This window comes from Vanessa tameamea, chromosome 12, assembly GCF_037043105.1.
Source record: "Vanessa tameamea isolate UH-Manoa-2023 chromosome 12, ilVanTame1 primary haplotype, whole genome shotgun sequence".
In the NCBI taxonomy this organism is placed as follows: Eukaryota; Metazoa; Arthropoda; class Insecta; order Lepidoptera; family Nymphalidae; genus Vanessa; species Vanessa tameamea.
The window spans coordinates 6,550,540-6,567,535 of record NC_087320.1 but is presented as its reverse complement, the minus strand read 5'-3'; positions in this window follow the sequence as shown (position 1 = coordinate 6,567,535).

Here is a 16,996-nt window from a genome sequence, read left to right as displayed (position 1 = left end):
TGCGTTTTAAAGTACTGCCAGTAGAATTAAAATCAATTACTTCCGTTAGAACACTGCAAACTTCCAAAGAATTCCTCCGATACTGATTTCGTTAAGAGTTTCCGAGAATAGAATTAATTGTATCTTGATTGCTATAGAAATTAACAGATTAAATTTGTTATTTCTTTGTAATTGATTTCAAATTATTGCTTCTTAATTTTCAATAACTAAGAAAATATATAATTAATTATAACCTAAATACCTATTTTTTATTAAAACAAAATGTTGTTCACTAATATAGTAGTTGTTATAAAAAGCAGCCTTCGTTTTTGCTGAAGGTCTCTACCTTAAGGATGATTAGAAATACATGAATATGGTACTTCAACTCTTAAGCTAGCATTCAAATGAATAACACACATAAATATAACATAAATATGTTATAACAAATATATTATATTTATACGAAATTTCTGATAAAAAAATCTAAATAAATACAATTTCATTGTAAGAGAACTAATCTTATCAGTTGCCTGAGCCAGACTATGTAGTATTACTATAGCTAATTTCTTACTACTATAGTTTTATAAGAAACAAAATTATTAATTAAATTAAGACAGATCCACACCTTACATATATGGTTCTAAAAATTCAATCACACTTAATAGACATCTGTCTTAAGGCTAATTATAAAAGTATAATCGTTTACAATAATAAAATGTAAAAAATTGCGTTATTAAATAAATAGTTTATTTATAAGGATAAATATTCAAAGTATTATTATCTGAACAACATGTGCTACTGGGTCTTACTAGTTGTAACAATGGTATAACTTTTCTTATTCAAATATAGTGTCATTTTAAAAGCTAACAAACTAAGTTAAAAAGTATGGACGGAATTCTTACAAAGGAAACTGTAAGTACGCTGTGTCAAGAGTATATCAAAGAGAAGGATTATGTAAATAGGACAATTTAAAAGTTACATTTTATTTTGTTTCTTTCATATTTGAATCGATAATATTGAATCCTTTAATAATTATTTTTTAGTTGATGGTCTGCTAAATCGGATTCGACTGAAATTATCTGAACATACTTCGATCAAATTTAATCAACAGAAATCGTATCGATAAAAACTAGTTTTATTGATTTAATTTCAGTCTTTTTTTTAATATTGTCTTAATTTCAGACTTTGATAAGATATAAATATCGTTCGATGTACATCGAACGATGTGTAAAATAGACTCTCATCAGCTATCAGCTTGCCAAAATTAAGCTAAAATGTTGCTTAAATAAAGCAATTTAAGCAACATTTTAGCTTTTAAACACATCCTAATACAAATAATGTGTCGCTTAGAAACCTTTGGAATCCAAACTGCCATTGCTTAATTAGTTTATATGTATAGCTGTTTTCAATTAGATATGCCAGTAGTATAGCAACTTAGATTCATTATTTTGGAGATATTTTAATGGTATATCATTATTTATGCGACGCCATGATTTCTACTTGCATTGTATATAACGTAACATTACTTATAGATAGAAAAAAATGAATCAATATCGGCTGCTTCTTTTGCCCATAACGATATGATAATTCGATTGCCCATTGTGTATCATTGGGGTCGGTCTCGCTCAGTCCCACGGGAAATATAAATTTTCAAAGGTAAACGCGCAAAAGGTATCGTCCCGAATCTTTTTATGGCGCGATTGTATGAAAAACCAATATCAGTTGGTTGTGCGAATGTTCAATAATAATGTTTTCATCATATAACCAAAGCGACTTTCATGAACTTTGTGAAGAGATGATTACGTTTTTAAGATTTCGTTCCAACTATATGGCGTGAGATAGTGTTAGAATGCTGAGATTGTTTACAAGGCGTCGAGGACTCAAACTAGCGCCTCGATGTACCCGGTTACTGCTTTCAAAAATAAACTATACATTTTTTGTTTATATGCCATGAATAAATAATAAATGTTCTACTGCTGGGTTAAGGCCTCATCTCCTTGGAGGATAAGGATTGGAGCTTATTCCACCACGCTGCTCCAATTCTGGTTGGTAGTTAATTTAATTGAAATAAGACACATACTAAGACAGGTTTTCTTTTGATGTATTCCTTCATCGCCGAGAACGCGATGAACGTGGTGCTTGCTTGGATTGCTTGCGTGCACGCGTTGTATCCCCTGGGTCACCTCGGCTTATCATCAGTAAAAAACTTTTTTTTTAAATAATTTAGTCGGTAGTTAAAATTAGGAATTAATAACGTCATAAAATTATATCTGTCTACTATAACATTTACCCTGACAAATAATATTAAATCGGACTTAATGCTGAGCCTTGTGGCTGGCCGTTAAATTCATTAATCATTTACATCTGATTTCACTCAGGTCCTGCCAATAAATTCGACGGATCATTATATCATAACAGCCGCATAACGCCACTATATTTTATACATCGAAAAGTTGCTACATTATCTCCTTAATTAAAAAATAATGTTTATTGAATAATTATATTATATATATGTGTTTCGCTTGATGATAACTTTGCTTTTTTTTTCTTTACTCGTTGGTACTGAAATTTATATTTAGTTATTACTATTTCTCTGTAATACAGGTTTTGTCCTGGAACAAGGTGATCTTATTTAATAAAAAAATATATTATTATTTAACATATGTGCAACAAATAAACTCAGGGATTCAAATTTTCAGTAATTCCATATCATATAATTTAGAGAATTTTCAGATAAAATTTAGAGAGTTTTGTTTCCCTTAGAATGTCATTCGACTATAATTACGTACCTAATACGAATTTATATAAAATGGAACATTAGTGTAGTCTTACTAATAAAAATAATCTTATCAAAAGTCGATCGACTGGTCGTTTATAGAATAATAAAATTACCGAGGAAGGGTCCTACTAATCCATATAACATACATACATAAATAAGGGACGATTTCGTAACCTTTTTTGTTTCAAGCGAAGTGAATAAGCGGTTCGCATGTCGGAGGTCACCGAGAATATGTTCTGTTTTTTAACTTGTATTAGGCAGTAAGTAATCTTATGGTCCTTTAGCTTAACTGCAAACACAGTTGGATAATGAAGATCCTTTCCCTTGCGATCCACCCATCACTTTTTGGAACGAAACGTTTTTGCTAAAGAGGGATTAGTCTACCCTCCTCGAGCTCGATTTTCCTGAGATGCTTTATCATTGGGGCTTCCGACTAACATGAGGTTAACTTGTAATCTTAGCTTTATTTGCTCGTTGTACCATCTTAATTCCTCCAAGCTCTGTAATGAAGTGGTTTTTGTGTCGACCTTTTTTGATTATCTCTTTCCTTATTTCAATGAGGAATTTGCGTGTTTAAAACTTTATATTTATAACAACCTATTGCAAGTCTTGCAATACGTATACGTTTCTGCTTAGTCTTGATCAATTATTTCATTAAAAGCATCGGCAGTTATTCTATACCAAGTATTATGAACTTAAGCCTCCGAAACGCACTGTATCTTCTAAGTTCAATGTATATTGGTTTATTTTTTTTTTTAATTAGGAATCATTACAACAACGTCTTAATTTTCATTAGATTACTGTCTTCTTAACGGGAGAGGGTTTCTTTTTTCCCAGCAGTGAGATATAAACAGACTGTTGTTGTTGTCTGTACATTAAAAAAGTATTTGTTAAAACATATATATATTGAGAGTGTAGATACCTACTAAAATTGTGCTCTTTGTTCGCGTGGATTTTTCGATTAGAGTATCATGTAATCGTTATAATCTTGTTAAAATAAAAATTTATAGAATATGTAACATAATTTTTAATTTCTCTACAAAACCAACGTAGCCGTTCAAATTAATTATTAAGATTCACATGAAACTTGCACCTCATTATATTTGCTCATGAATAAACGCTAGCCTTTACGAATTCTGAATACTGGGGAGTACAAAGAGAAGCGTAGAGAGCTTTACATGCAAAGAACTATCCTAAGCCTTTGAAAAGTTCAAGCTAATAATACGGGGCACGTACTCCAGTTTCTCATCAAATAGGCCGCTCCTTACATAAAAAATATGGAATACTGTGAAAAACGTCGAGTCAATTTGCGAGCATTTGTCTGGTGGCCTTTATTTGCCGGCCGAGTGGGCACGGGCCCCTGGCCACGGTAAATCAGCTTACATTTTTTTCAAAGGTTTTCTGTGTTTGGCGGTCCGCGCATCACTGGAACATTTACGGGGTGAAAAATCATTTTGAACTCATTTACCGATACGTTATATTTATTACACTGCGTAATTATTAATATTAAAATTAAAATTTGTGTATTTTAGAATCCAGATCATATATTTGTTTTATAAATATATATATATATATATATATATATTAATAGTGATAAATGTTCAAACCTGACTTTTGTATTGCATATATGTGAGAAAACTACTGGGGATATACATATATTGCATACATAAAACTTAGACCATTTTATAATAAATATACATATATATAAGTAAGTGCTTCGTAGTTTCACTCCTTTTTAATTTAAATTATCGACGTGACAAACATGAAATTCATGTTCTTATATGAAATATCGTTGTATTTATTTACTTTACACCATTTAATTATGTAGAAAGTTAATATATTTATTTAATAAGACTGTTAAGAAAACACTTTTTAATCTTAAAGAATCTACTTTAAAAGTGAACTTAGTTCGCAATCGAATGCGTTCATTGAACAAGTATTCGATTAGTCATGGCTGACTGGGCAGGCTAATCACTTTAATGCAGATAATAGTGATATTAGATAGCATTGTATTATACGAGAAATCTAGTAGCTACGTGAGAACGTGTACTATATCAACATGTAAGTGTGTTATAACCATTAATTATTGTAGGTTTAGCCGGTTACATTTAGCCGGTTCAATCGTGGTAAAAATGTTTCAAGTTCATTGTAATGGATGTTCAACTAAATGTGTTATAATATTATATAACACAAATTTTGATGTCAAAGTTATTAGATTAAATTAAACTCAAATACATATTTTGAATTTAGAAGCGGTACTTATACTTATTAATAAACAAAATAAACACTACCACTGGCTTGGAAAAGAAAACCTAACCTTAGAAGAAATTCTAAGAAATGACTCCGAAAGAAACTACTTTTTACTCCTACTTGGTGGTAGGGATTTGTGCAAGCCCGTCTGGGTAGGTACCACCCACTCATCAGATATTCTACCGCCAAACAGCAGTACTCAGTATTGTTGTGTTCCGGTTTGAAGGGTGAGTAAGCCAGTGTAACTACAGACACAAGAGACGAAAAACCTTGGTCCCAAGGTTGGTAGCGCATTGGTGATGCAAGGAATGGTTAATATTTCTTACAACGACATTGTCTATGGGTGGTGGTGACCACTTACAATCAGGTGGCCCATTTGCTCGTCCGCCTACCGTTATCATAAAATAAAAAAAAAATAAATGAAAGAAAATAAGCGAGTTATATTTTGTTCAAATTTGTTATTGCTTGTAATTGTTTAGATTATATTAAAATAGTCAGGAGGCGATCGTTTAATTCCCAAGGAGTGCTATCATCGTTGAACTTGCTAATTATATAATAGCTTAAACTTTTGCACTCAAATGTTCCTTTACTTTTATTTTAATCTAGCAAATGTTAATAGATAACAACTAATTATCCTTTAACGCTCGAAATTTTAATATAATTTTAAAGACTTAGATTTACTCATGAATTCGTTATTGCTGACGTTTTGCTAAATAACCGTCCCTACTGAAACCAAAGGTTCTTTGCGTAAAAACTTAAATTGTTCAAATATGATTGTTGAAGTATTTCCTCCAACAGCATTACTATCAGTCTTCATTCGTCCCGTACGTAAGCATGAGAAGTGTATAAACGTTGATTCAATAAACGATTCACATCACGTCGCGAGAGTCTATTGTAGTTTTCAATTCGGAGAATACTCAGAAACTAGAATATTTGTCACGTACTGCAACTTTCGGAACGCGACATCTTTTCAACACCCAAGTTGTTTATCTTCAAATATTTTTGAAATCGATCATCGAAGTAACTTCGCCATATTAAATACTGAAATTTACAGCTATACATATGTATATTATTTTTGTACTGCAACACTAAATCATTTTTCAATCTTCGTATCCAGTGAGGCGATCAATCGTAAAACTAAATGACCAAGTAGGTACGTGCAATATGATCTACGAGGCCTTCGATCACAATCCATCAAGTGGAGTCGGTTTTCGCCTTAGTCTAGGTTCACTGGAATCCTACAAAAAGTTTCGTTGAGTGGTGGAATTTTACATTACTCGATGACAATAGAGAAATCCGGATGAAAAAAATAAGACGTCAGAGTACCCTACTCCAGACAAAGGGTCTTTCCATAAAGCCACTTAAGGTGACACTTTTCTCCGATTAAAGTTATCCTTGCCTACCAAACTGAATACAAAATGCAAGTCCTTCCTTTGTACTCGTTACGTCTAAAATCTCTGCATGCTTTATTAATATGACGCTCTCAACACAACGAAATTATACAGCGGAATATTTAACCGCTAAATATATGAGTTTGGTTAAGAAAATACTATTTAACAGATGAAAATATTTGATATTACGAATTGATACAAGAGTAATCATAAAATATGCTTTAGATAATAATTTGTTGCAACTTATTGAATCACAATAGAAGCAACATGTTTTTTTTCAAAATTATGATGTGATTTACCTCCTTTCAAAAATATGTATGTTATTTTTTTGTAAAAATAATTATTTTAAAATACTTTATTTTACACCGCAAACTTTTAATAAAGAAAATTGCTTTTAAAAATAAAAAAAAATATGTGAATTTTAAGTTAATAAAAATGTTAATATTAAAACATTTGAAATAAGTAATTGAGTTGCCGAGTAATGGTTCTTAAATAAATTGATGTTAGTAACGCAAACTCGTAACTTGTTAGAGTATTCGTTTGTATTAAATCTAAGTTAAGATATACGACCCTTAAAGTTAATTATTATTGAACGGGGACATCGTAAAATCCCTTTTCGGTAAAAAACGTGACGTAAAAAACGAATTCGAATGCTTTCCATTGAGAATTTCTCGTCTTTTGAAATATTTAGTATATTCAAGTTTCGGTTTTAAGGTGACCGACTCATTCTATTATCCCTTGATAGTTAGGGGATCAAATGTAGGTATCTTTACGTTGACCGTAAATCATACCTCTATGAATAGAAAACCTTCACTAAATATGTACGCACTCATTCGATATTTCTTCATCGTCTGTCAAATAGGCGAGGACAATAAACATTTATTGTCCTCGAATTACTCAAGTGAGAAACGGTATAAAGAGAAAAGAATGGGGCGTACGGAAGGGACCACGACAAAGGCGATCCTTCTTGGGACCACCAGCCGTGACGGCGCTTACATTAAGGTTATCGTCATCCGCCAAACTGAATACAAAGCTTCGCCTGAAGAGAACCCAGTGATTCACGTAACCGACACAGTCTATTATAACTCATATTGTCTTAGGATAAACACCAAGCGTTTTGCATGTCATAGCTATAAAAATAATAGAACACATTCGATTTTTTTTTAAATATAGAACTCATTCGAAATGTTTACATGTTTGAATATATTTTATGAATAATTATACATTATTTATTTAAATTACGGTTAGCAATTCATAGTTCGGTATTCTAGTATTTGAACAGCAGTGCAAATGTTGAAGACAATGTCTAAATAACGTCGTGCTAAAGCTACCGTTAGAAGGTTCACGTTTACATATATTTAATGCTTAAATTCATCTGAAATTAACCTAAGGTATTCGAAAATATTTCATTTTATAATCTTAGTAAAAAAGGCTCTCTCGTTCACTTTGTTTTGATATAAATTTGGAATTCATATGAAAGGCTGCAACAGAATTTAAATTCGCAAAAGCAAAGTTCTCTTATACATTTTTTTCATTTACAACTTAAGTTTACATGTGTGAATTGAAACTAAATAATATATCTACCTTATTATCGTACATACGTTTCTAGTATATAAATAATTTAGTAAAATGAAAGCGTTATATCAAATGATTAACAAAATTAATTACACATTGGAAACCATACAACAAAGCAGTTTTATTATCTTTATTTCTTACGTTATAAGAAATAATAATATCATTTCTTTTGCGTCTATTTCTTATAATGAAATCGCGTTGTATTTAACAAATCCTTATCAAAGCGAAACATACGAGACACAGACCGAGGTCGTGGGAAATGTTATCTGAGGACCGGATTACATTACCACTCTAAATTATCTAACGCCTGCTACCATTTCACATTTGATTTTCTTCAAAGCAATTGTTTGCGTTAAATAATTTAATTTTTGGAAAGATTTCATTTGGATTATTTTATTCTTTATTCATTTAATATTTAATAATGTATGATTATATATTATCTTCACTCATCTCCATGCTGAGTAGTATTAGTAAACTTAAATCGGTTTTGAAGACAATAATTAAAATGGTATTAATAGTAAAACATTATATTATATATTAATGACTTATATATTATACTAGGTGAGCTTGTGGCTTTGCCCATGTGAAAATTATAAAACACAACTTCCAACCCCCGTTTAACCACCTTAGTGGAGGTTCGTAAAATCCTTTCTTAGCGGATGTCTGTTCTTAGATGATGTCCATTAATATATTTTATATATTTTGTATTTTATATTTTAAAATGTATTATACATGAGTGAGAAGAAGAAAAATGTTTAATTCAAAAATCACAAACATTAATTCTATCAAATTCATATCATTCTATTATTATAGTATTTGGATGAACAGATTCTTAACAACTATTAATTTATATACAATTTAGAAAATCACATAATTATTTTATATTTATTTCGAATACACCACAGATATAATTTTATTTTATATAAAAACAAATTTATTTTTATTTATCACTATGAATGAGCCGAGATGGCCCAGTGGTTAGAACGCGTGCATCTTAACCGATGATTTCGGGTTCAAACCCAGGCAGGCGCCACTGAATTTACATGTGCTTAATTTGTGTTTATAATTCATCTCGTGCTCGGCGGTGAAGGAAAACATCGTGAGGAAACCTACATGTGTCTAATTTCAACGAAATTCTGCCACATGTGTATTCCACCAACCCGCATTGGAGCAGCGTGGTGGAATATACTCCATACCTTCTCCTCAACGGGAGAGGAGGCCTTAGCCCAGCAGTGGGAAATTTACAGGCTGATTATGTTTATTATTTATACAAACGTTCAATCCCTATTTTACCCCTTTAGAGGTAAAATTTCCAAAATTTTAGTTAGTTAGTTTATAAGTGTACACCCTAAAATATAAGTTTTATGCTTCTAGTTCTAAAAATGACAATACTTTCAACCACCTACAAACTTTCATCCCCCTTTTCAACCCTTTACAGCATTTTTTTCCAAATAAAAAGTAGCCTATGTCCTTTCTTATCTATTTAAATCGGTCTAGTAGTTTTGGCGTGAAAGCGAGACAGACAGACAGACAGACAGAGTTACTTTCGCACTTATAACATTAGTATGAATTAATGAAGCTGAACAAAATAAATACTAAGAGTAAATGAAATCAATAATTAATTAAACGCAAGTATGGTACTTTTATACACATATAAACAAATATACATAAGTGTAGCATATATTTATATAGAAAAGTTGGTTATAATGATATCCTCCGATTTTGGCCACAGCAGGAACTATAGTCGTCACGGTACCACCCAGAAACGGTCCCGTGATATTCCCCGAAGAGACAGAATGAGTACCGATGGTTTTTTGTGGGGTGTTCCGGTATGCTGGCGTTCCCAAGACGTCCCACATACCTTCCGGCTTCATGTGGGGAAAACAAATAAGAGCGTTTTTCCAGCGAAAACAAGGACATATTACAGTGCTTAAGTATATGCCAAAATAGGTGTCATCCACAAATTGTGCGGGAAACACAACTCATTCTCATAATCAGATGGGTCGGTCACGACCGACGAATGAACATTCCAACATACGCAGGACCGATAGCTTTTCATACTATCCAAGGCTACTGTATGCAGCCTAACTAACTCATTAACTACTGCTATTACTGAATATTTTTAACATAAGCCATCATTCATAACAACTTTCATATGAACCTGAGTGTAATTGTGAATCTACGTTTTTAGTAATTTTGCTTAGTATTTCGACTCTAATTCACTGATTCTTGGTTAATAGTTTTACTTGTAATAGTATATTACCGTGACAACAGCGGTTGTATGTATGTAAATATTTTGCATTTTTTTAACCTCATTATTTTCAATAAACGTCATTGTTTCCTAGTATCGTCTGTTGTCGCAATTCAACTACTTATTATTAATACTATTATTATTAAACTTTCTTTATATTATCTTTTCTTTATTCAAATTATGTTTTTGATAAAAATAACATTTGACTTTCCCGTATTAACGATGAGATATCCCAAAACATGACATATATATATATGAAACATACAGAAAATTTTTCTTAATCTAAAATATAAATCGCTTTAGCAGCGCTGTAAATTATTAGCAAATACTCTAGTCATTTTTCTGCGTTAAGCACATATTCTTAAAGCCGTACAGCTATAAATTTTCATATTGCTAGAGCAATGCAATATAATAGAGGTTACGTTATATATCACGTCGTAAGACGTTAGCGACTTAAGTGTCTATTTGATAATGCGCTTGGTTTAGGAGATATCGTCGACAACCTTTGTTCATGATTTAATACCATTATTAATTATAATACACAAAGAGATATTGAATAACAAAATTTGTTGAATATACTTTACATTATATTTCAAATAAATTAAAGAAGTCATTTACATTCATAATACGTATATATATACGTATATCCATTTAAAAATCATATGAAAAATTGAGCTTATGAGTACATACCTACTTAAGCAATTTCTTCGGATACCGCATTCCGGATTCATTCCTAATTCAGTTATGCATATGAATAACTTCACCGTCCAAATATATGATATGATGCATTCTATTCCATTGAAAGTCACTGTGAAATTATCCACGCTGTGAAATCTTTACAGAATATATTCACGAACTCATTTTAGAATAAAATCTTTCATTAAATTACATCTCAGAGTGTTTAATAATTATTTAAAAAAAATTAACTTCAATTCTTATTATATTGCTCTTATCATTTGCTTATCAAGTCTATCAATATTGGCAATGACACTTATTTCAATACTTCTGTACTATGCGAAACTATAGAATATAACTAGGAAATATAATTTCTATAGAAGTATAGTAATAACTTCGTAATTGAGCTAATATAGCTTGCGCTAGTTACGGTAACTTTGATTATTAGAAGTTTATATTAGTTGTAATAGTTCATAATGGAAATTCGCAACACAACATCAATTAAATTAATAATATAATAAAACCTTACAGCTGATTAATATGAGAAACTCGGGGCTCTTACCCAGCGAAGGTATTCATTTTGCCTTTCCTGGAAAGGAAGACTTTCTACCGATAAACATCAATGATTTTTCTTACTGTGTTTCTGTTTGCGGATGAGAGAGACGGTTTACTTACAGTCGCAGGATTCGTAACATAGATTATTTAAAATTTAAATCCTTTCTTCCTTGACTTATTTTTTTTTTTTTTCGTTTTTTCGACGACTTCTCTCTAACTTTGCAATTAAATAATTTTTATACAATTAGTTGCTTATATTATAAGCTACCTCGACGGTCCAGTTAGTAGCTTGTACGACTACCGATCTAGTAGCTTTGTGTTTGTGAATTAACCTCTATAAAGAACACCGTAATTGAAGTCGGATGGAAATACATAATTATCAATATTTAGTAAATAAATCTAAATTATATTTTTGTCAGTATTTTGTAAATGCTAATACAATTTAATCCAAAAACAAGAACATTTAATGTTGCTCTACTTATCAATGCAGTATATATATTTTTTAAATATGATTTGCTCCAGTTAATAGGAAAATCGATTTTTCATAGCCTCGTGAGCATAAAATCTATTATAATTTATAGCATGTAAGGGTCGCCACGGTCTTATTAGAGATAATTCGATAAGCGGCCGTTCAAATAGATTAGCGAATCCTTATTTATATATAAAAACAGACCGAGGTTAAGCCCATGATAGTGGTGATATAATGATGACAGAAAGATGATCAAACAACATTCAGATCAGCCAAGGAATCCGGAATCCCCTAAGACCAATAAATTATACAAAAAAGATATCTAAATTATTTGCAATATCATAATTTAGAATATTCATTATTGATTACTTATGCTTCGAACCAAAATTTGATGACTATTTATGTCTCCTGTAGTACGTTCAGTTTAAGAACTTTATTCTCATTACGACAACGTCATTTACATGAGAACTTATATCTAACTTATAAATATAACAATTCGTTCGGATCAGCAAAGCAGATGAGATAACAGTTTCAATTAATTATTTTAACAGAGAATCGTTACACAGAATATGGTTATAAAGTCGAGATTTAAACATAGAAAAAATTGTTAGAGTTTTTACTTGTTTAGGTAAATTGTTATAAAGTTTTGCTCCCTCAAAAATGATCATCTTTTTTCCACTCTTAGTTCTAGTTTTAGGCAGTATTAGATGGCTAGCACGTCTAGTTGCATATTTGTGTAATTGACCTTTGCTTTCGAAAGATATTTCTGTATGTACGTTAATTTTATTAATCGACTTATGACCTAAGTAAAAATTTTAATATCTGTGGATTCTCATCCACAGATATTAAAATGAACCCAACAGCCAAAAGCCAAAACGACCTATCTCTTGATAGGTCGTTTTGGCGGGCTTTTAAATGACATTAGATTCAAAGAAAATAAAAATGGTTGATTTTTCTAACTGATCACAAAAATAACTATCTATACTAATATTAAATTCGCGGCTTTACGGAAAGTTAACACCGGAACCACAATAAATTTATTAAAAAAATCTTCTACCATTTGAAAGTAGCATTATTCCAGATGGTCATACGTTATATATTATATATTTAAAGTAACTAAATATGTTAATACATTATTATTTATAAAAATAAAAAATATATATACAGCAGAAATTTCCAGGAAGCATCACAATACACAAATTAGGGTTTCAATTCGATTGACATGTAACCTTCACTTATATTAATAGTTTGAAGACCCACATAAAATTAATATGTTGCATATTTTTTTACATAAACAAAGATACATTTTAGACAGTTTGATAAATGTTTATTACATTGCTTAAAATGTTCCATAAGATCAAATCTTATTTCTTTATATATCCGTACACAGTCGAGACGGGTAGCTATTAATTCATAAATCGATGAGATAACGATTAAGTTTGACTTTTTACTAAATAATTAAAGTACAATAAAAAAAAAACAAACGAATCTTGTAATCCTGATTTTTGTATTGAGATGCTGCCTGAAAATAAATATAATCTAAGTCTATCAAATAATAAAATGATGCCAAGGCACGGAAAATATGTTCTTACATTTGTCACTCAAAAGTTATTGGAGCAGATCAATCAGTCGAACTAAATATATAAAGACTTCTAATGTCGCATAAAAAGATACCTCGCTTAATTTCTCTTTACAGATCAAAAGTTTTCTATTCAAATTCAGTAATACGAGCCTCCTATACTTAATAAAATAGTTTTGATGTCAATAAAAACAACATTAATAATTTGTAATGTTTTGCGGAGGAGCATGTTGAAATTAAAAAAAAAAGGTAATACCTAATTTTAAATTCGATGTAGGTTTTAGAATTAAATAAACTTTTTTTATAAGATAGTAAAGATATTTACGTCATTATAAATCAGATGTGGGTGGTTTTTTAAATATATTAAATATTGATTGTACAGACATGAAGTTTTCTATCTTTGAGTTAATCCGATTCCTAGAAGCTAGAAATTAATTATTGTATTTACTGGATAATAACGCAGTTATATTTAATTACCAGCGACGAAAGTTAATTATAACTAATTTAAAAAAAACATCAATGTAATAAGTGCTAAGGGAATACATTATAACAAATTTATGTGCCAAATAGTAACTATGACGAAAGTCAGTGTTTTATCAATACTAAGCGTATATTATCTTGTTATCAATTCGTAAATATCTACTTATATATGTAAACTAATATTACGAATGCTTCAGTAACTCTGTCTGTTACGTTTTCACGACTTAACCACTGAACTAATTTGATGAAATTTGATATAATAGCAACAAGGTAGGATATAGGCTACTTTAAAAACATCTGTCTCCCAATCCTATACCCTCAAAAACGCGGCACGAAAACGCTGACGAAATCTAGTATGTATATATATACATTGTACAAACATGAACACATAATTAAATCATAATCGAATTTCAAACTTTTACAACGTAATTATACAACGAGAACCCTGACAAACTTATTTAGAAATGAATTATTATATACTATGTACGTCATTCTAAAAATCATAAATCATTTATATAATATAATCTGTTTGCTTTCGTTCTAACTTGCGCTGGAACACTGATTAATATTAAGATGTCGTGTGTATGTCGTGGAACTCCTCGTATATTTCATATCCAAAATTTAAACAAATAAATATAGCTCGTATACAATGAGCGTTAATAAAAGCCTTTATTTTAATACTTACAGTTCAAGTCAAGCTCAAAAATAAAATAATATCGTGAGATTCGTTGCTAGTATATGAAAGACGCTGAGGTATATTTAAAAGTACCGCATGCTGATATTAAGAAAAAACCTACACTGGTTCATGCTGGCAAATATTTAAAATCGATTTTTGGTTAAAAAAATACGCTGCCAATCAAAATAATTATGCTATTTTAGAAAAGTATTTTTTTTTTAGTTTCTCACCCATATGCGACACATTCCATATACAATATTGCAATATTTAAACCGATTAAATAAAGAAGTTAAAAAAAATAGTAAAGAAAATTGTTTTTTTTTAAGTTGGCTAATAAAAAAGAAAAATATATTTGCAATGGTTATGGATTATTACTGTAGCGGGCTTGGTTTTTCCTTATATTATAAAGCTTGGTATGCATGTATGGTCAGTTTTAATGAGCGCGATATTATACGTTTCCCGAAACGTGGAGCTACATCCAACTTTATTCAGTTTTCACAAAGATGAATAGAAATATTACATTAACAGAAAATATCGTTTTCAAGCAATTACAATAATTAAAATTCATGGAATTCTATTCTTTACTCTCGTCCTTACATGAGTTATGTAGATGACTTGTTCATTTTAATTAATAACTTATATCATAATAGTAATCTCTATTATGATATTAAATAAAAGAATTAAAACATCATACAGTATGTCTGTAATATTGTTTTAGGCACATAACAGCGAGTAAATTGGCCACCAAATGTGTAGGGGTCATTTTGGAATTGCAAGAAATATACCAAAAAAACTTCTTACATCGACAATAACCACTGAGTTTAAGGGATTACAACCATTGTACCTTTAATGACACTAACTCGACGAACATTCAAAATGGCCACAGCAAAGCCAAAATTTGCTATTCGGCAGAATAGAATAACTGGTGAGTCGATGCGTGGGTGTGAAGAACCACGGGTAGGTAGTAAGTATACAGATATTAGAAGAAAAACGCGATATTTTTATTAAAAATATTTATGCTAAAATAATTTTATTAAAATATATCATTAATTTCTTGTTTCAGTAAAAAGCTATAGATAATTTTGAGGCCCTTTGCAATCTTTATGATTTCAATTCGTTTTTCTTCAAACTATTTCAGTAATTTGGACTTTCTTCCTTATCGTATATTTAAAATAAATAGTAAAAAGTGAATATGTATCTTTGAAAAGAACGTTTCAAATAATCAGTAATTCTAGATCATATTTTGATTTAGTACAGCGTACGTATATTACGCAATTAATTGTTGTAAATAATAAATTGAGGTAATAAAACAGAAATAAATCGTTTTTATTCTAATAGTAACATATGAACCACAAAAAAAGTTAACCCAATTTATTTTGCGAATATTTAATATTAAGTATCAATATTTTTGTATATTTTTTCAAGCGCTCAATATACATATATAAAATCAACCGAATTTACGAAAATTTCCCAAAAAGGTATATATCCCTGGAATTTTATAATTCAACCTTGTTTTACTGGGTTATACGAGTAGATACAAAAAGATGCAATCCGTTTTACATATTGTCGGATTGAGTAAGAGACTGACATATTTCACAGTTCTTCGAAGCGACTTCCCGAATATTGATCAGCCGAATCTCTCATACCGCAACGCCAGATGCTCACTGAAAATTACTTTCAAATAAATCTGCTGAGTTACATAAGTGATATACTCGAGTAAAACGTGCTCAGCGACAATGGCGCAATCATTTATTTATGAGTTACCGACTGGATATTTTTTTCAGTACCTAATAAGTAATAGCATTCACTGATTCGTTCTAATCTCATATATAAGTAATTAATATACAAATATTTTATTCATTTTTAAATAAATATAAAATTCAAAAATGAAAAACCTTCTTTTCTTTATCCTCTATCAAAATAAACATATTTAACACACGTGTCACAATACTTTGATAAATCGTAACAAAGTTTTACCTACCACCTAGAGTAATACAAAAACCATGTTTGATTAATCAATGCAATTTTTTAATATTGTCATTTATGAAAGGTAATAAGTAGCCTTAATTTCTGCTTAAATCATATATTTGGAGTATACTTCTATAACACTCTGAAAATAAAATTATGAACGACAAAACTCTGATCTTTTAATTCTGTATTGTTCTTAACAGAATAAATGTAGGATTATGAATAATTTAAAATATTACGTATTTTGCAAATGAGATCCTTTTTATTCTTAAAGGATAACGAATTTATTTACTATAATTAATGACTTAATTTTATATAAATAAAAATGACCAGATAGAATATATATTTTATTTTTAAAATATCATAAAA